The sequence below is a fragment of the Triticum urartu genome, chromosome 4A, assembly GCF_056163025.1.
Source record: "Triticum urartu cultivar PI428250 chromosome 4A, HENAU_Tu73, whole genome shotgun sequence".
Classification (NCBI taxonomy): domain Eukaryota; kingdom Viridiplantae; phylum Streptophyta; class Magnoliopsida; order Poales; family Poaceae; genus Triticum; species Triticum urartu.
The window spans coordinates 583,510,493-583,531,886 of NC_141876.1; positions in this window are offsets into that span (position 1 = coordinate 583,510,493).

A 21,394-nucleotide genomic window follows, 5' to 3' on the forward strand; every position below is an offset into this window, starting at 1 on the left:
TTGAACCGGCAATGGATGTACGATGATGTTAACATCAGTCTGTTTATATTGAACTGATGATCGTGTATTACTATTGAAGTCAAGCAATGAGGTCTAGTTTTTTGAAATTACATATTGGCTCGGTTATAGTTTATTCCATTGCTTTTCTTTTTCCATGCCTTACTACTGAACTGAACTAAAGCACTTCTGTTTGAAAAATTACAAGGAGACTTCTACAGCCTACTAGCGTGTTCTAGCTTGCCGCTGATGTGTATTCATGCTGATGAAGCTTGCTTGCCTAGCTGCTAGACTGATTCTTGTTCTGTTATGGGTGCCGTGGTTATTTGAACTTTAATTGCAGCTACTATTACAGTGTGTGCATACATGATTGAAACTGTATGATGTGTGTGCCATGGTTACCTGAACTTAAATTCTAACTACTATTCAAATCTAATACTAGCACGTACATGACTGGACTCGTACTACTGCGTACTAGTGTGCCATTTTTCTTATTCTTTCCTTGAACTTTGCATGCTCTCTGTTCTTTCAGAGATATGTTCAAAGCTAGTTCCTCGGAGGTGTATTCTTTCATAGATATGTTAAAGCTAGTTCTTTATTCTTTCAAAGATATGTTATTTTCATACTTTCAGCTCACATGTAGCTTTTTTCAGTTCAATGGATTCCAAAAAGGAAAAAAACTGTGGATGGGTGATGAATCAACTTCCTGTACTGGTGTGCCATGTGCATTGGACGACCCCGACCACCGGCACCACTGCTTGCCGACCTCCTGTTTGCATCACCATCTTCGGTGGGGCTCTGCCGTCGGAGCACCCTGGCAGTTCACAGCCACCACTCTAGGCCATTCAATGCCACCACCCCAGGCCGTTCATTGCTAGCAGCACCCTGGATCCCACCCCTCGCCCTAGGATTTTCAGTTATCGAGTGAGTTTCAGTCCAACTTGAGCTTTCAATACAACTTGAGCTCCCTGAGATGATCATATAATTAACTTCAAAACTACATGGTCCATGTATTTTACAGCAAGTCCATGTAGTACTACTTGCGAAGTACAAAAATTACTGCTAGTGAGAGTTCATTTAAATCCTGGTCAGTTCATCTCCTCAAAACATATTTACTTCTGCTCTGCTCTGATCTTTCTCCTGAATTTTTGATGCTGCATCCTCTCTCTCATGAAGTGATGTTGTTGCTCTCTCGTAGCTAAAACATGGTCCCAGAAACATCCTATAGCTGACCACAATCTGTAATTCTGAAACTACATGTTGTCCTGGTCCTTGAGCATCTTGCAGGCTAACGAAAAAAGTGCACTATCCCCGATCTCCTTCGTCTCCGGTGCCGGCCGGCGGACACCACACGCCCGCGCTCCACACTCTCTGATCTTCAGCGACGACGCTCCCTACCCCTGGATGTCCCGTTTTCTGGTTGTCTCCATGCCGCATACCACCCGCTTCATTACCCAGCCGGTGACTGACTTGCATCACCACTCTCCTATATTCTGATGCACCCCGGTATCATCTTGTCTGGTCAACTTCATATAAGTTCAGCACAAGGCTTCATATAAGTTCCATATAAGTTAGACAAGTTCATATAACTTCATATAAGTTCAGCAAAAGGCTCCCTTCCAGTGCCACTACTCTCCTACAAGCATGCTTCGGGTCAACACATTCAAGCATGCTTCATATAACTTCATATAAGTTTGCTGAACTGAAGTTTGTTTCAGTTCAATTTCATTGGTGCTTCATGCACTAATGCCCACGTGAAAATCTGAAAGTACACTCAGTTTAGTTTTCGTATTGTATATCAGTTCAAATTTCAAATTATATTCCAGTTCAATTCTTGTTTTGTTACACACTTGCTGAACATAAAGCTTGCTGAACTGAAGGTAGCGTACGAGTCTAAAGGAAATTCGGAGTGCAGCAATCTGGGCTTGATGGTTTACCGAACTGAAGCTTGCTTTCGCATACATTTACTTTTCACTATCTTAATTCCAAAGAGTTTGCCTAATGTGTTGACCTCCAAAGTTGTAGTGCTGCCTACCAATGAAAGATTGTATGTGCTCAAAACTTGTGCCTTGCAATTTGTGATATTTAATTCGTATTGTAAATTGTTAATTTTGTAATATCCGTGCACTGTCCACCATCTTGATCTTGAGTCTGGAGGAAATTAGAGGAATTTGTGATCAGTAGGACTTCTATTGACAAAGGCTGGTTATAATTATAGTTCACTTAAGCTTTGAATGAGTTCTAGCATGATTACTATTAGGAGAAAACCATGCTTGAAACAAAAATTTGCTAACGTATTAAAGGCAAAAACATGTCAAAAACAGTATTACCCTTAGAATGTTCAACAATGAGTATCATAGGTGAGGTGGTTAGCTCCCTTTGTTAATTACCTGCAGACCAGAGATCAAATCCTAGTCTAAGCATTATTTTTGCTGAAAATCAAGAAGGCATGTGGGGCCATAAATGACGATTACGAAAATTAGGAAGGCACAAGCGGGAGAGAATTGATGACATTGGATGCGTGTGGCAGTTTCACAATCTGCCACACGGTTGCCATATACATATTTCGTTATCTAAATAGTGTGTGTAATTGTTTATACGGATGAACAAAACATTACTTGAAGTAGAGGTTCTGCCAAAAGAAAGAAAGAGCATCTTGCAGGTTCAAGTTTGAGTAGTTGAGCCAGACAATTTACCGTAGGCATTGTATGTAATAATAATTTAATTATTTTCATAGGAGTACGACTCATAGTATCGGCATGGAGGTCGTGAACAAAAGCAGAAGTATCCTTAATTTTTTATTAGTGACTATAATTTTCCTTATAAAGAACATACTACTCTCGTGTAAACCCATCCCTCTACATATGTACTGTCAGTTTTTTGCAAATCGAACAAATTGCGTATGTAGCAAGTGCTAGTATCTTGAAATGCAGTTATGCGTATGCCCCTAAGAATAGGTGAATAGAAAACTCGAACCAAATGGTAACTTTGATCATTGGGAATAAATTTGTTGAACCCGCCCTCCGGGAATTTCTGTAAATAGTACGATAACATTCACGCCATAGACCTGATAATTTAGATACAAACATCGTGGTAACTTTAACCATTGGGGAAAACAAATGTGAAAAGATACCTGATAGTTTATGTGTAAATAGATGGTAATATACGCAGCGCACATCGGATAACTAAGGTAGAAGCACCATGGTAACTTTGACCGTAGGGAATTTTTTTAAGATACTCCGGTAACTTCTGTGTAAATAGCACGGTAGTATACCTCCCTCCCCTGGCATTTTTATGTGTAAATAGTATGAAAACATATGCACTGCGATAACTAAACACCATGATAAATTTTTGACCCATGGGGGGGTGGAATTTGTTGCTGAAACATATCCCTGATAAATTTTATGTAAATAGCATGATATTTTAAGCACTACGGGCTTGATAGGTTACCTAGAATCACCATGATAACTTTTTGCCTCGGGAAAAAGTTGTTCAAAACATCCCCAATAATTTTTGTGTAAATAACATGATAATATAAGCACCGCATAACTGATAACTTGCAATATAAACATGATGATAACTTTTTTACCAAAGGAAAATATATAAGTTGTTAAAAACATACACTTGCCTCGCGTGTGGGCCTCTTGGATGAACACAACACATGGCGTGCCACGGGAAAGTCACATAATGTTTAGTGTCATGAGGGGCACACGTGCTATAGGCGTGATAAGTTACGCAAAAACATCATGGTAATTTTTGACCTATGAGAAAAGCTACCGAAACACACCCATGTTTTTAGGTGCAAGTACCATGATAATATACGAACCGTAGACCCGGTAACTCATGTACAATCCCCCATGGTAACTTTGACCGGGGGGAGGTTGATGTACATATGCCCTGATAACTTATGTGTAAGTACCACGGTATTTTACACATCGAAGACCTTATAACTTGTGTACAAAACACAGTGGTAACTTTGAAAGGGTGTAGTTGTTGAAGCATAGTACCTGATACGTTCTATGTAAATAGTACGGTAAGTTATGCAACACAGGCCTGATAACTTTCATATGAATATCATGGTAACTTTGTCCTGAGGAGAAATCATGTGGTAGACGTGAAGAAGTGGCAGTTTTCTCGGGGGTAAGCGCCCGAGATGTGCGGGAGAAGCAGGTTTCTCAGGCGAGCCTGCGGGGTAATTTGGGAAGAGGCGGGGTCAAAGAACGAGGGATCGTATGGTACTTTAAAATGAAAGAAATAGAGGTGTGGCAGTTTTTCTTATATGGCACACGTGTGCCAAATATCACAGTCCTTTAGATAAACAGGTTGTTCCTTTCTTTCTTTGGCACTCTGTATTTTCTTTTAAAACCCTCTACTCCCAACAATGATTTAGAAAAATCTTGAAGTAGATGTTACAACAGGTTTGAGCAGATGTTTAGTACATGTACCAACGCGTCGCCTTGGCAGCCATCGCTACTCCTACTGCCGGCGAGGTCATCTCTGGTTTCGTTTTCCTTAACACTCGGTAAGGGAAATGATTGTTTAACTTCAAATCTCTTTGGACTGATAGTTGAAGTTTTTCGTATAGAAGGTTCAGAAAGTTTTGTTCCTTAAAATGAACATATTTTGAGTACACCATTGTTATGTATTTCTGAATTTTGCTCTTGTGTAACAGTTCAACATGTCTTATGTCATCAATTCATAATGAAAAAAGCGGGAATAGTTCAAAACGTGTGTGTTAAAAAACAGAACAGTATAGATAAACTTTCATATCAGTTCGATGGAATAAATCACATCAGTTCTGACTTGGATCGGCTGTTGCCTACAATGCATTGAAAGTAAAAATTTGAATCAAATCAATCCAGTTGTTCTATATTGGCTTAATGTTTTCGTATCTTTATCTTATTGATGATGCTCTAAACTGAACAAGAGTGCTGGTTAATAAGTGTGCGTTTGGTTTAATACTAAAAGATATGTTCGCTGACTTATAGTAGCAAAGTCTCATGAAAGTGCATGTTTGGTGGCTTCAATTAATTTTAAGCTTGCATGCAGGATGGTGGCAGTCGTGGCGCGGAATTGGACAAAGAAATAGAGGAAAGCCGTCCAAAAAACTGAACATTTTTTCATGTTTCTCTCTAGCTGAATGAAGCTAGACTGATGTACTACATTTCATCTCTCTGCACAGCAGGTTCATGTACATCGATGAGAGGAGTTCACAATATATATCAAACAAAAATATAGTTCAGGTACAGAGGGAGTTTGATGCCTGTATATGCATGTAGGGAGGTTCTCTCACTTTCCATGCGGGTGGAGAAGTATAATGGGATGAAATGCGTATGTATATGACTCGTGCTATGTTTAGCAAGTTGCTGCCTGATGCCTATTTTTAATTCTCTACTGGTTTGGTGTCTAAAACCTTTTGTATAGTTTGTGCTTTTGCTTTTTGTATTTTTTTTCAAAATGAAAGAGGACAAAATAGCTGCAAAATTTAGGGGTACATATATATTTTTTCGTGCATATGAGAACTGATTTTTTGCTGTTTGGTATTCAGAATAACAGGGAAAGAAAGGATTCCATTTCCTGAGAGCTACAAATCACAGTAGTTCATTAGTACATATCCACCTAAGCCCGTTCAACGATGTAAGCCATGCAAGTCCGAAAAGAAATGGACAGAACAATGGTGGTAGTGAGAAGAATAGAGTCCGTTCAATGATGTAAGCCACGTAAGTTCGAATGGATTCACATCAGTACAAACTCGAGAGGGCATGTATTACCGTCGAGAGCAAGTTCAAAAGGATTCACATCAGTACAAACTCGAGAGGACATGTATTACGGTCCAGAGTACATTCTTCAGTTTACCAAGAAATTCATGTATTACTATCCATAAAGTATGTATAACTATTGCTACTCTTCCCCAATTCAATGTACACATAGAAACAATTCAAATATATGTTAAGAAAAACAATTTGGTTCTAAGTTATATAGTGATTCAATACACAAAAAATTGTGGCGGTTTGGCAAAACGATTCATACAGTACAAACTCCATAGGTCACAAGTTCAGAGGACAAAAATTTAGCAAAAGAAAAAAAATGGTGTGATTTACCAATAAAATTCAGAGAACCAACACATATCTTAGTTCGTACTATCATTTGCGAACAATTGATGAAACAATTTTCGGTAAAAAAAATAGAGTAAAGTCTAGTCTGTGAAAAAACGCTCAGTACAACCACATACGGACATCAGTTCAAGTACTCTTTTCTCGGAACCTTTCAAAATTACTCTTCGAAGAATACATGTACAAACACACACGTAGATCAGTACAAGTACTCTGTTTTTTCTCACGAAAAAACAGCAGCATGATGGGTCTCACGAAAAAACAAAGCAAAGTCTAGTTAGTGAGAACACGTTTAGTACAAAACCATGCAAGCATCAGTATAAGAACATTTTTTCGGAACCATTTAAAATTACTCTACAAAAAATAGCTCAGTACAAACATACACATATATCAGTATGAGTAATCTGTTTTTCAGACGAGAAAACAACAGGATCCGTCATGTCGTATTGAAGATTACTCTTAAATGGTTGCGAAGTAGAGAAAACGTCCAACATGACTAAGTTTTGCATTTTCGATAGCTATCCAATGGTATATTATTTTCCCCATTTCGACAAACTTTTTAAAAAACACGTTCAAAATCAATTTTAACCGTATTTGAATTTGTATTTAAACCGTAAGGAATTAGAAAAAACTTTCTATATGCAAAATTTGCGCATTTTCCATAGCTTTCCAACACCATATCATTTGTGTCAATCCTACAAACCGTTTGCAAAAAAACAGTGAAAAAACATTTCGCCCAGAATTTCACCGATTTTCAAATTACTTTTAAATCATATAGAATTTGAAAAAATAGTAGAAATATAGAAGATGCGGATTTTCACAAGCTTTCCAATGCCATCTCATTTGCTCAATTCCGACAAACCATTTGAAAATTAAGTAGAAAATACGATTCGCGTTTTTGGCTTGAAAAAAAAACGGTTTTTTCAAAACTGCTCGTAAATCATAATTTTTTTGCAAAAACAAATTATAAGATTGTAATGTGGATGTCAAGAGCTTTCCAACGATATATTACACGCCCTGTTTTGACAAAAAAAATTGCAAAAACTTTTGAACTAAAGAAGACGATTTTTAACAGGAACAGAAAGCATCAATTCAACCGCTTGAATTCACCATAGGGTAACAGAATAATATCCTGTTACGCGTAACAGAATAATATACAGTCGGTCTATTATGCTAATATTAGCAGAATAGTTATTCTGATAACACTTCTGAAGTGCACGCTCAACGCAAGTGCACGTCATTGTTTGAACCAAGTGTGCTGCAGTACTCAGGCGAGTGAACTTCGTGTCGAAAAAACTACACGCCGTGTATTTTCGGTAGTTTTTTCGCTCTAATTTTTTAACCGTTTATCGGAATGACGCGTGTAATATACCGTGGAGAAGCTATGGATTAGGCGCAACTTTGCCATGTTGAACACTTTTCGAGATCCTCGCGGTTTAAGAGCAGTTTCAAAAACGGTGCTGCGATGACGAGTGGCAGCGAGCGTATTTTCATGATTTTTCAAAACCGCTCATCAGAATAAAGCAAATGATACACTGTTGGAAAGATATCGTTGAGGCGCATCTTTTCCATATCTATTATTTTCTCTAATTCGTTTTGGTTTAAGAGCAGTTTCAAATTTACTAAATCACGAAATTACGTTTTTTGAATTTTTTGCAATTTTTGATACTGTTTCACTCTAGTTTTTGAACCATTTATCGAAATGAGGCGTGTAATACGTCATTGGAAAGCTATGGACAAGGCGCAACTTTCATATGTAGAAATGGTTTCGAGATTCCCTACGGTTTTAAGTTAATATTTAAAATGGTGTGGCGGACGATGAGTGGCAGCGGTCGTTTTTTGCGAAATTTTTACAAACTGCTTGTCAAAATGATTCAAATGATATGGCATTGGAAAGATATCGACGAGACACAACTTTTTCATGTAGAACACTCTCTCTAATTCCTTACGGTTTAAAAGCAATTTTAAAATTACGAAAATGCGGACACTATTTTTTGCGACACCCAAATCGGTGAGTGAACGTCATTCGACAGAAAACCGCACTGCATCGGACGAAACCGCACTGCATCAGACAGGCAAGTGAACTTCATGGTTTCCTTTGTCGGATGTAAATTTTTCTCGGACGAGTTTTTGATGTTTTTTTTTTCAATTTTTTATGAACAAGAGTGGATCGCAGAGACGCGAGCAAGCGAACCACATCATATATCGTAGTGAACCGCATTACTATTTTTATTGTTTTGCTAATTTTTTTTGCGCTTTCATGTTCGGCACAAGTGAACAACATCACTTTAAAAAAGGAACCACATCCAAAAACCAAACGCACTGCACGTGTTGATGTAGTCGACTGATTTTGAGACACACGAAACAAATTGCATTTCATACAAAGGGGTATGAGCTGTAAACAAGTGGAGTGAACTTCTTTTTTCAATCATCCCACAAACAAAACAAATTGCATTAGAAAAAGAAGTGAACCTCCCATGGGGATTTCTTTCTCATTTTCTACAAGGTGAACCACCAAGGGGCTGCACTTTTTTTTACAAAGGGAACCGCTATTTGTTTTTACAAGTGAACAACAGAGAGTTTCACAGTGCACTACATGATGTTTCAATAAATACAAAGAAGTGAACTCCAGCAACTAGGGAGGCATCACATAATAAAGGTATCATGCGAACTACACAAACTAGTTAGCCGAGCCACACATGCGCGCAAACGGAGCTTCATGCCGCTCGGGCCGAACGAAGTGCACGTCCACAAAGAACGTACTGCCCCCCAAAGCGAAGTGCACGTCGATGGACAGCCAACCACATCGCAATGTTTTCAATCTGGGAAAAGAGCAGCACTTGCAGGCCATATGCTCACATACACTGCAGCAAGATGGGCTTCTACATTTTCAATGGACAGGGAACTGCACGCACGTGTGTCCTCTCCACTGCTCGCCCCCGAGCCAATGAACTGCAAGGCTCCAGTGTCGCCTACAAATTGCAGAAAAACAAAATCTGAAACGCACCAGCACTGTCACTGAGCATCCGCACATCCGCACCATGAGCTTCTTCCCAATGGACTACAGCATGGGGCTCATGCGGAAGGGTAAACTGTGGGAGGGGGCAAGATAACTTCATGCACCTATGGGCCGAACTCCACGGCCGCATCAACGGATCCCCTGCAGAGCGAACTTCAGTGCCACTGCGCCGTCGTCATCCGCGCGCGAGTAGCGGTGTTCACCGAAGTTGCACGACCGCCGGCAAGGGAAGGTAGAAGGAGTATTGGGCCGACAAAACAACTTGATACCCCGACGGATCTCGGCGACTTAGCAGGAAGAGGAGGCCGTCGGGGTCTCGAACCAGCGTGGATCCAGCGCGGCCTGTGTGCCGATGAGTCCACGAGAGGCACAGGCACAGGAGCTGAAGTAGAGGAGGGGCGCGGTGGAGTAGGAGAGCACGTCGCCAGCGCCCCAATCACGAGATCCGGCGAGCCCGTGAACGGAGCTCGCGACCCCGGTGTAGGAGAGAACTAAGGGGAGTTGCCACCGTGCCATTGTTGAAGAAGCAGGGTCGGGCTGGAGCAGCTCGTGGTAGGGTCGCGACGGGAAAGCTCGTGGAAGGGCACGCCGGCGTGGTTGCCCGGATCCGGCGGCGCGGGGTCGGGAGGGGCAACACGACCGGGGCGGCGATGGAGGTTGTCGATCGGGGCGGGAGGGAGAAGGTGGGAGGTAGGGGGTCGGCCATGGAGGAACGGAAGCGGGGCCGCACTACCGCCGTACTGATGTGCTGCTGGTGGTGGAACGCGGTGGCCGCGACCTGGAGCGGCGGCGCGTAGAGGAAGGCAGGGTTGATGGGGGGAGCTGCGGATCGAGAGTCGCCGGGGAGCGGACTCGGCCTCACAGAGGAGGTTGCGGCGCGGCGGCGCAGAGGAGGTCGCGGCGCGGCGGCACAGGGGAGGTGGTGGTTTGGCGGCGTCCGTGCAAGGGAGGTTGCGGGAGAGATAGAGAGGGAATTGGGGGGAGTGGGTATGAGAAGATAAGGTGGGCTGGGTTTTCCCTTTGCGCGAGCAGTTTGGTCCAGTTGTTTTTTTGGGTTAGTCTGTAGCTACGGTGAGGTAGGTAGTGTTAGCAGAATAAGCTGGGTGTTAGCAGAATAAGGATCTTAAAGGGTGTTATCATAATAGACCCACCCTATATATATATATATATAGCCAATGAAGAACAACAACAGAAAGAGTGAAGACATCAAAAAGTTGAAGAATTTGAACAACTGAGGAAATTCAAAAATGAGTAAAAACTCAAATTCAAGATTTTCAACTTTTGGTGGTGGCGTGACCCACCGTATAAGAATGATGATTTCAAACACCATGTACAATTGTCGAAGGGCTCTGAGAATCAAATTCTTCGTTAATTTCTTCACACTTAGAGTGTTAATATTCATTGAATGAAGAAAAACGTTTCTTCGTGTGTTGCACGTCTAAGTCATCAACTTTGCACAAGTGTTAGGATGTGTGTCCTTTTCAAAGGACATTCGAAGATTCTAGGATATTTAGCTCACACCGCAACTTGCTAAATCTCTTCTCATCCAAAGGCTTTGTGAAGATATCGGCTAGCTGTTCTCCAGTCTTCACATGCTCAATAGAAATGTCGCCCTTCAACACATGATCACGAAGAAAATGATGACAAATCTGAATGTGCTTTGTCTTCGACTGCTGAAGTGGGTTATGAGCAACCTTGATGGCACTCTCATTGTCACAGTAGAGAGGCACATTCTTTACATTAATGCCGTAGTCCTTGAGGGTTTGCTTCATCCATAGCAATTGAGAACAGCAAGAACCAGCATCAATGTACTCAGCTTCAGCAGTAGACAGTGATACGCAGTTCTGTTTCTTCGAGGACCAACAGACCAAGGATCGTCTGAGGAAATGGCATGTGCCTGATGTTGACTTGCGGTCCACAGGATCACCAGCATAGTCAGAGTGAGTACCCAATGAGATCAAAAGCCGAGCCCTTGGGATACCATATCCAAGTGTTGGTGTGTGAGCTAGATAACGAAGAATATGCTTCACAGCCTTATGGTGTGATTCCTTCAGTGTAGGCTGAAATCGGGCACACATGCAAACACTAAGCATAATATCTGGCCTAGATGCACATAAATACAATAAAGAACCAATCATGGAGCGGTATACCTTTTGATCAAAGTCAATACCATTTTCATCAGTGCATAGATGGCCATTTGTGGGCATAGGGATTTTGACGCCTTTGCAATCTTTCATGCCGAATTTCCACAATACATCCTTGAGGTATTTCTCCTGAAATATGAAGATGCCATTGCGCTGTTGAAGAATTTGAAGACCTAAGAAGAATTTAAATTCTCCCATCATAGACATTTCATAGCGGAGGCGGTCCAGCGCCATTTGAGTGTATCCGTCTCATCTGGTCAATGTGGCGGACACGACGCTCAAGATCAACATATTGAAACATGGCCGTCGGTCCGAGTGCTCCATGAATCTATTGCACCCAGGCTCTAAGGTGGAGGCCCTCGCGAACGGTGCGAGTCTTGCGTCGGCGTCGAGGGACGAGGCGAGGACTGGGGGGATCTCAGCCACGGATCTACCCTCTATCAAGTGGTCGGACCAGAATCTGCAGGTGACGCCGGACCCAAGATCCCAGGTCCTAGACGCGCTGAAGATGGCAGTCACGTCTGGGTCGTGAGGTATGTGTAAGTGGCTCCAGGGTTGCAAGGGGTCGGTGCACTGTAACCAAAGCAACCACGCACGGAGGGTGATGCCGGTCCTTTGAATGTCCCTGATGCTAAGACCGCCAAGAGAGATTGGCCAGCAAACTTGCTATCAGTTAACACAACACTGACCCCCATTGCCTTCGGTGCCTCCCGCCCAAAGGAATCCGCGGATGATGCGGTTGAATTTCTTGAGGATGGATTGGTTGAGAGCAAAGGCGGTGAGGAAGTATGTCGGGATAGCACTAAGTACGTGATGCACGAGAGCAAGGCGGTCGCCGTTGCCCGTTGGACATCATGGAAGCATGCCAAGTGGAGAGCTTGTGGCCGAGCTTGTCGATGATTGGGAGCAAGCTAGTCGTGGAGGTCTTGCAGACAGAGAGAGGCAACCCGAGGTATGTGATGGGGAATTGGGCTATGGGGCACTGCATCTCAGATGTGATCATCATGTTGTTGTCATCATCGCACCGGATCGGGGTGGCAGGACACTTGGCGAAGTTTGTATGAAGCCCGAATATGTGCAGGATGGTTCACACGGTGGTAATGTCGTGGCTGTCCGGGTGACAAAAGATGACAACATCGTCCGCGTATAGCGATATACTCGAGGCCGCGTGCCGAGTGGTAAGGCGTCGAAGAAGGCCTAGGTCCACCGCACGGAGTAGCATTGTGTTGAACACGCAAAACGCGGAGATCAAGCATGATGTCATGCTCCATGGCACTTCCGAGCACATCGGAGAAGTGGTTGTAGGCGGCCTCAGCCATGGCCTCATGCCCGGTCACCACGTGGTCGCCCAGTCGGATAGATGTCATATGGTTGCGCTGTTTCCGGTGCAAGGCGTGTACTTTGTAGTAGGAGATGGTAGCATCATCGCTGCGCAACCAAGATAGGCGGACTGTGGCTTGTTACAACTCTAGATGCTAACACAGTTAGTTGTCCTAGTGACTCTGACTACCAACAAAGGGGAGAGATAACTGGATTCCAAGGCCCTTTTCGTACAAACCAGTGTCGCTGCAGGGAAGATGTCGCATTCATTTTGTGTCCGACTTGCTAAATGATAATGGTTCTTGGAACTTGGTACTTCTTCAGCAGTACTTCTTATCAGCTGATGTGGAAGAAATCTTAAAGATACGGGCATCTCCAAGATTAGGTGAGGATGTGATTGCATGGGGGCCGGGGAAGCTCGGCGTCTTCACGGTCAAATCAGCATATATGCTGGCTTTTGAAGTAGCTCACAGAAATACTGCAGAGGCGTGTAGAACATCGCCAGATGGTAGTAGAAAATGCTAGCAATATATATGGAGATGTGATGTACCCCCCACTGTGCGCAATTTTGCTTGGAGATTGACTACTGACTCTTTGCCGACATGGAGGAATAAACACAAGATTGGACTCACTAGTAGAAAACAGGGCTTTGGTCCAGGCCGGGTCAGCCCATTAGTCCCGGTTCAGTCCAGAACCGGGACCAATGGGGGCATTGGTCCCGGTTCGTGAGCCCAGGGGGCCGGCCGGGCCACGTGGGCCATTGGTCCTGGTTCATCTGGACCTTTTGGTCCCGGTTGGTGGGATGAACCGGGACCAATGGGCCTTGCTCCTGGCCGACAACCATTGGTCCCGGTTCGTGCCTCAAACCGGGACTAAAGATTAGAACTTTAGTCCCGGTTTGAGGCACGAACCGGGACTAATGGGGTTGAGACCTTTAGTCCCGGTTCATGCCACGAACCGGTACTAAAGGTCCCATTTTCAAACTCTACCCCCCCTGTGGATCGCCTTTTCAGTTTTAAAAAAAAATAAAAGAAAATGATGGAAATTTCAAAAAAATAAAAGAAAATAAGTTTCCCATGTGATATGTGGTCTAGTTGTTGGGAAAATTTGCAAATGTGAATTTTGACTTTATTTGCAAAATCTCTCTGAAATTTGTAAAAATGGGCATAACTTTTGCATACTAACTCGGATGAAAAAGTTTTTTATATGAAAAATCATCTACTCGAAAAGTTACATCCGAATTTAAGAAGATGGGCATAACTTTTGCATACTAACTTTCCCAATAAGAAGCATAGAGGAGTAGACCAAAGAAAGTCCAAAACAACTTATCCAGTTTCTAAGAACATAAGAAGATGTGCTTGAGTTTGTTGTGTGAAAGTACAGCCACATCTTCAATGAATGGAATCCCTTAACTGGATTGTATGACACCTCAGCCAAGATGAACCGCAGGTCTACAGCCTTCTTGTGGCAGTTGAAATTTCTGCAGCAAGAGACTCATTAAATCGCTTTACTTGAAGACCGTAGATAGGAAGCAGGGGGCAACCTAGAAGAGCAGCGCTAGGGATATGTGGAAACATCTTTGACAAACTGAATCCCCTAATTGGATTGTATGGCTCCTACAAATATTGTCCATCCTAGTTATACGTATTTAGATAAGTCTGTAACTAAGCGCACATCATCAAAATCCTCCAAAACGAACTCTAATGGTGTACTTGTTCTTGGAGATCAAGTCGCACTACATAAAAATTCCTAATAACAAAAACCTACTGGATCGTTGATAGCTCCTTAATTACCTGCAATCACTCTACCATAGTTCTTTGACTTGTAGCTTCCCTAACAATGGCATATGTCCGATCAGACTTAGGTAGCGCCTCCTTCTCAACAACATCGTTTATCATGGGTTGCGGTTTGGTTGGGGCATGGCATCTGTGGAGATTGAAAGGGCCTTCTCTTTGTCCAAGGCGGACCACAGATCTGCAGCGTGGTTTGGACAGTTCAGATTTCTACGTGAAGATGAAGAGGATCACAAGGATCTCACGGAATCGTTTTGCATTAAGACAACAAAAGATAGGAAGGAGGTGGACGACCTGGAAGAGCAACGCTAGGGATTTGTGGATGATGCGCAAGTGCCTCACATGATAGATCGGGGGAGGAAGAATTTGGCCAGGGAGATGATTTTTTTCACATTACATGGAGCATGACGTGGGATGGATTTGCGCTAGGGATTTGTGGATGATGCGCAAGTGCCTCACATGATAGATCAGGGGAGGAAGAATTTGGCCAGGGAGATGATTTTTTTCACATTACATGGAGCATGACGTGGGATGGATTTGGCCAAGGAGATGATTTTTTTTCACATTACATGGAGCATGACGTGGGATAGTAACCCAGGACTCTTGAGTTGTCCAATGGACGGCTACAGATACTTAATATGGAGATCAGATGGATAATATTCTTAGTTTTTGAGGATTAACATGGTCGCTTATTTGGTGCCTCTAATTAGTAAATATAAGATTGAGTCTATCATGCAAACTACTAAGTAATTAAAAGAATGACAAGTACTACAATTTCTTTGGTGATATATTAATTTTCAAAATAAACAAAGTACATATATACATCCTGATGGGACCATGGAAATCTTGAGAAGACAGAGACGCCAGTTGAAAGTTTGTCTGAATCGCAGTGGTGGACATAAGCTTGGCAATGGAGCCCTGATCAGGATGGCCTTGCTTGGTACCTTATGTGATTTTCCTCACCATTGCTTGTGTGCCCACCGCTCTGGCGTTTCAAGGTCTTGCGGGGGTGCCCTTTTGGCTTCGGTTGCCGCACACCACTGAGAATCTCGCGACCGGGGTGATGTTCTCGAGCCGTGCCTTAACCATATCTAGGGTTCTCGCCATCCTCTCAAGACATGTGTCATCATCAAGCAACCGTATGTTCTTTTCACAGGCTTTCTCCCCCCTCAAGTACATCTATCATTCGCGGCACACCTTCGACCAATTTGCGGTGTAGATGACTTGGGTCCAGCTCCTTAACCAACTTCGTGTCAGGCACTTCATCTGCTCATGTGTCCGGATCCACCTTATCCTATAGTCTTGGCATCACCATCGACAAAGAATCAAGGTCGCATATTCCCGACGTAAATGACGCGGGCCCATCTCCTTACCCTTCGGTGTTGGAACTGAAGGAAATATGCCCTAGAGGCAATAATAAAGTTATTATTTATTTCCTTATATATCATGATAAAAGTTTATTATTCATGCTAGAATTGTATTAACCGGAAACGTAATACATGTGTGAATACATAGACAAACCGAGTGTCACTAGTATGCCTCTACTTGACTAGCTTGTTAATCAAAGATGGTTATGTTTCCTAACCATGGACAAAGAGTTGTCATTTGATTAACAGGATCACATCATTAGATGAATGATCTGATTGACATGACCCATTCCATTAGCTTAGCACCCGATCGTTTAGTATGTTGCTATTGCTTTCTTCATGACTTATACATGTTCCTATGACTATGAGATTATGCAACTCCCATTTGCCGGAGGAACACTTTGTGTGCTACCAAACGTCACAATGTAACTGGGTGATTATAAAGGAGCTCTACAGGTGTCTCCAAAGGTACATGTTGGGTTGGCGTATTTCGAGATTAGGATTTGTCACTCCGATTGTCGGAGAGGTATCTCTGGGCCCTCTCGATAATGCACATCACATAAGCCTTGCAAGCATTGCGACTAATGAGTTAGTTGCAGGATGATGGATTACGGAACGAGTAAAGAGACTTGCCGGTAACGAGATTGAACTAGGTATTGGATACCGACGATCGAATCTCGGGCAAGTAACATATCGATGACAAAGGGAACAACGTATGTTGTTATGCGGTCTGACCGATAAAAGATCTTCGTAGAATATGTAGGAGCCAATATGAGCATCCAGGTGCCGCTATTGGTTATTGACCGGAGACGTGTCTCGGTCATGTCTACATTGTTCTCGAACCCGTAGGGTCGGCACGCTTAAGGTTTCGATGACAGTTATATTATGAGTTTATGCATTTTGATGTACCGAAGTTTGTTCGGAGTCCCGGATGTGATCACGGACATGACGAGGAGTCTCAAAATGGTCGAGACTAAAGATTGATATGTTGGAAGCCTATATTTGGATATTGGAAGTGTTCCGGGTGAAATCGGGATTTTACCGGATTACCGGGAGGTTACCGGAACCCCCCGGGAGGTATATGGGCCTTAGTGGGCCTTAGTGGAAGAGAGGAGAGGTGGCCAGAGATGGGCCGCGCGCCCCTCCCCCCTTTGGTCCGAATAGGACAAGGAGAGGGGGTCGGCCCCCCCCCTTCCTCCTCTCTCTCCTCTTTCCCCCCTCCGTGAATCCTATTCCAATTAGGAAAGGGGGGAGTCCTACTCCTGGAGGGAGTAGGACTCCTCCTGGCGCGCCCCCTCTTGGCCGCCCCCCCTTTGAGCCTTTATATACGGAGGCAGCTAGGAGCACCCCTAGAGACACAAGTTGATCCACGTGATCATATTCTTAGCCGTGTGCGGTGCCCCCTTCCACCATAGTCCTCGATAATATTGTAGCGGTGCTTAGGCGAAGCCCTGCGACGGTAGTACATCAAGATCGTCACCACGCCGTCGTGCTGACGGAACTCTTCCCCGACACTATGCTGGATCGGAGTCCGGGGATCGTCATCAAGCTGAATGTGTGCTAGAACTCAGAGGTGCCGTAGTTTCGGTGCTTGATCGGTCGGGCCGTGAAGACGTACGACTACATCAACCAAGTTAACGCTTTCGTTGTCGATCTACAAGGGTACGTAGATCATACTCTCCCCTCTCGTTGCTATGCATCACCATGATCTTGCGTGTGCGTAGGATTTTTTTTGAAATTACTACGTTCCCCAACAGTGGCATCCAAGCCTAGGTTTTATATGTTGATGTTATATGCACGAGTAGAACACAAGTGAGTTGTGGGCGATATAAGTCATACTGCTTACCAGCATGTCATACTTTGGTTCAGCGGTATTGTTGGACAAAGCGGCCCAGACCGACATTACGCGTACGCTTACGCGAGACCGGTTCTCCCTACGTGCTTTGCACATAGGTGGCTTGCGGGTGACAGTTTCTCCAACTTTAGTTGAACCGACTGTGGCTACGCCCGGTCCTTGCGAAGGTTAAAATAGCACCAACTTGACAAACTATCCTTGTGGTTTTGATGCGTAGGTAAGATTGGTTCTTGCTTAAGCCCGTAGCAGCCACGTAAAACTTGCAACAACAAAGTAGAGGACGTCTAACTTGTTTTTGCAGGGCATGTTGTGATGTGATATGGTCAAGGCATGATGCTGAATTTTATTGTATGAGATGATCATGTTTTGTAACTGAGTTATCGGCAACCGGCAGGAGCCATATGGTTGTCGCTTTATTGTATGCAATGCAATCGCCCTGTAATGCTTTACTTTATCACTATGCGGTAGCGATAGTCGTAGAAGCATAAGATTGGCGAGATGACAACGATGCTACGATGGAGATCAAGGTGTCGCGCCGGTGACGATGGTGATCACGACGGTGCTTCGAGGATGGAGATCACAAGCACAAGATGATGATGGCCATATCATATCACTTATATTGATTGCATGTGATGTTTATCTTTTATGCATCTTATCTTGCTTTGATTGACGGTAGCATTATAAGATGATCTCTCACTAAATTTCAAGATAAAAGTGTTCTCCCTGAGTATGCACCGTTGCCAAAGTTCGTCGTGCCCAGACACCACGTGATGATCGGGTGTGATAAGCTCTACGTCCATCTACAACGGGTGCAAGCCAGTTTTGCACATGCAGAATACTCAGGTTAAACTTGACAAGCCTAGCATATGCAGATATGGCCTCGGAACACTGAGATCGAAAGATTGAGCGTGAATCATATAGTAGATATGATCAACATAGCGATGTTCACCATTGAAAACTACTCCATTTCACGTGATGATCGGTTATGGTTTAGTTGATTTGGATCACGTGATCACTTAGATGATTAGAGGGATGTCTATCTAAGTGGGAGTTCTTGAGTAATATGATTAATTGAACTTAAATTTATCATGAACTTAGTCCCTGATAGTATCTTGCTTGTTTATGTTAATTGTAGATAAATGGCCCGTTCTGTTCATCCATTAAATTTTAATGGTAGCAATTACACGGACTGGGTCCGTAACTTGAGGATTATCCTCATTGCTGCACAGAAGAATTACGTCCTGGAAGCACCGCTGGGTGCCAGGCCTGCTGCTGGAGCAACACCAGATGTTATGAACGTCTGGCAGAGCAAAGCTGATGACTACTTGATAGTTCAGTGTGCCATGCTTTACGGCTTAGAGACTTCAACGACGCTTTGAACGTCATGGAGCATATGAGATGTTCGAGGAGTTGAACTTAATATTTCAAGCAAATGCCCGGATTGAGAGATATGAAGTCTCCAATAAGTTCTATAGCTGCAAGATGGAGGAGAACAGTTCTGTCAGTGAGCATATGCTCAAAATGTCTGGGTATAATAATCACTTGATTCAGATGGGAGTTAATCTTCCAGATTATTGCGTCATTGACAGAATTCTCCAATCACTGCCACCAAGCTACAAGAGCTTTGTGATGAACTATAATATGCAAGGGATGAATAAGACTATTCCCGAGCTCTTCGCAATGCTAAAAGCTGCGGAGGTAGAAATCAAGAAGGAGCATCAAGTGTTGATGGTCAACAAGACCACTAGTTTCAAGAAAAAGGGCAAAGGGAAGAAGAAGGGGAACTTCAAGAAGAAAAGCAAGCAAGTTGCTGATCAGGAGAAGAAACCCAAGTCTGGACCTAAGCCTGAAACTGAGTGCTTCTACTGCAAGCAGACTGGTCACTGGAAGCGGAACTGCCCCAAGTATTTGGCGGATAAGAAGGATGGCAAGGTGAACAAAGGTATATGTGATATACATGTTATTGATGTGTACCTTACTAGAGCTCGAAGTAGCACCTGGGTATTTGATACTGGTTCTGTTGCTAATATTTGCAACTCGAAATAGGGACTACGGATTAAGCGAACACTGGGAAAGGACGAGGTGACGATGCGCGTGGGAAATGGTTCTAAAGTCGATGTGATCGCGGTCGGCACGCTACCTCTACATCTACCTTCGGGATTAGTATTAGACCTAAATAATTGTTATTTGGTGCCAGCGTTGAGCATGACCATTATATCTGGATCTTGTTTAATGCGAGACGGTTATTCATTTAAATTAGAGAATAATGGTTGTTCTATTTATATGAGTAATATCTTTTATGGTCATGCACCTTTGAAGAGTGGTCTATTTTTGATGAATCTCGATAGTAGTAACACACATATTCATAATGTTGAAGCCAAAAGATGCAGAGTTGATAATGATAGTGCAACTTATTTGTGGCACTGCCGTTTAGGTCATATCGGTGTAAAGCGCACGAAGAAACTCCATACCGATGGACTTTTGGAACCTCTTGATTATGAATCACTTGGTACTTGCGAACCGTACCTCATGGGCAAGATGACTAAAACACCGTTCTCCGGTACAATGGAGAGAGCAACAGATTTGTTGGAAATCATACATACAGATGTATGTGGTCCGATGAATGTTGAGGCTCGTGGCGGATATCGTTATTTTCTCACCTTCACAGATGATTTAAGCAGATATGGGTATATCTACTTAATGAAGCATAAGTATGAAACATTTGAAAAGTTCAAAGAATTTCAGAGTGAAGTTGAAAATCATCGTAACAAGAAAATAAAATTTCTGCGATCTGATCGTGGAGGAGAATATTTGAGTTACGAGTTTGGTGTACATCTGAAACAATGCGGAATAGTTTCACAACTCACGCCACCCGGAACACCTCAGCGTAATGGTGTGTCCGAAAGTCGTGATCGTACTTTACTTGATATGGTGCGATCTATGATGTCTCTTACAAATTTACCGCTATCATTTTGGGGTTATGCTTTAGAGACGGCCGCATTCACGTTAAATAGGGCACCATCAAAATCCGTTGAGACGACACCTTATGAACTATGGTTTGGCAAGAAACCAAAGTTGTCGTTTCTTAAAGTTTGGGGCTGCGATGCTTATGTGAAAAAGCTTCAACCTGATAAGCTCGAACCCAAATCAGAGAAATGTGTCTTCATAGGATACCCAAAGGAGACTGTTGGGTACACCTTCTATCACAGATCCGAAGGCAAGACATTCGTTCCTAAGAATGGATCCTTTCTAGAGAAGGAGTTTCTCTCGAAAGAAGTGAGTGGGAGGAAAGTAGAACTTGACGAGGTAACTGTACCTGCTCCCTTATTGGAAAGTAGTACATCACAGAAACCTGTTTCTGCGACACCTACACCAATTAGTGAGGAAGCTAATGATAATGATCATGAAACTTCAGAACAAGATACTACTGAACCTCGTAGATCAAACAGAGTAAGATCTGCGCCAGAGTGGTACGGTAATCCTGTTCTGGAAGTCATGCTACTAGATCATGATGAACCTACGAACTATGAAGAAGCGATGGTGAGCCCAGATTCCGAAAAATGGCTTGAAGCCATGAAATCTGAGATGGGATCCATGTATGAGAACAAAGTATGGACTTTGGTTGACTTGCCCGATGATCGGCGAGCAATTGAGAATAAATGGATCTTCAAGAAGAAGACTGACGCTGACGATAATATTACTGTCTACAAAGCTCGACTTGTCGCAAAAGGTTTTCAACAAGTTCAAGGGGTTGACTACGATGAGACCTTCTCACCCGTAGCAATG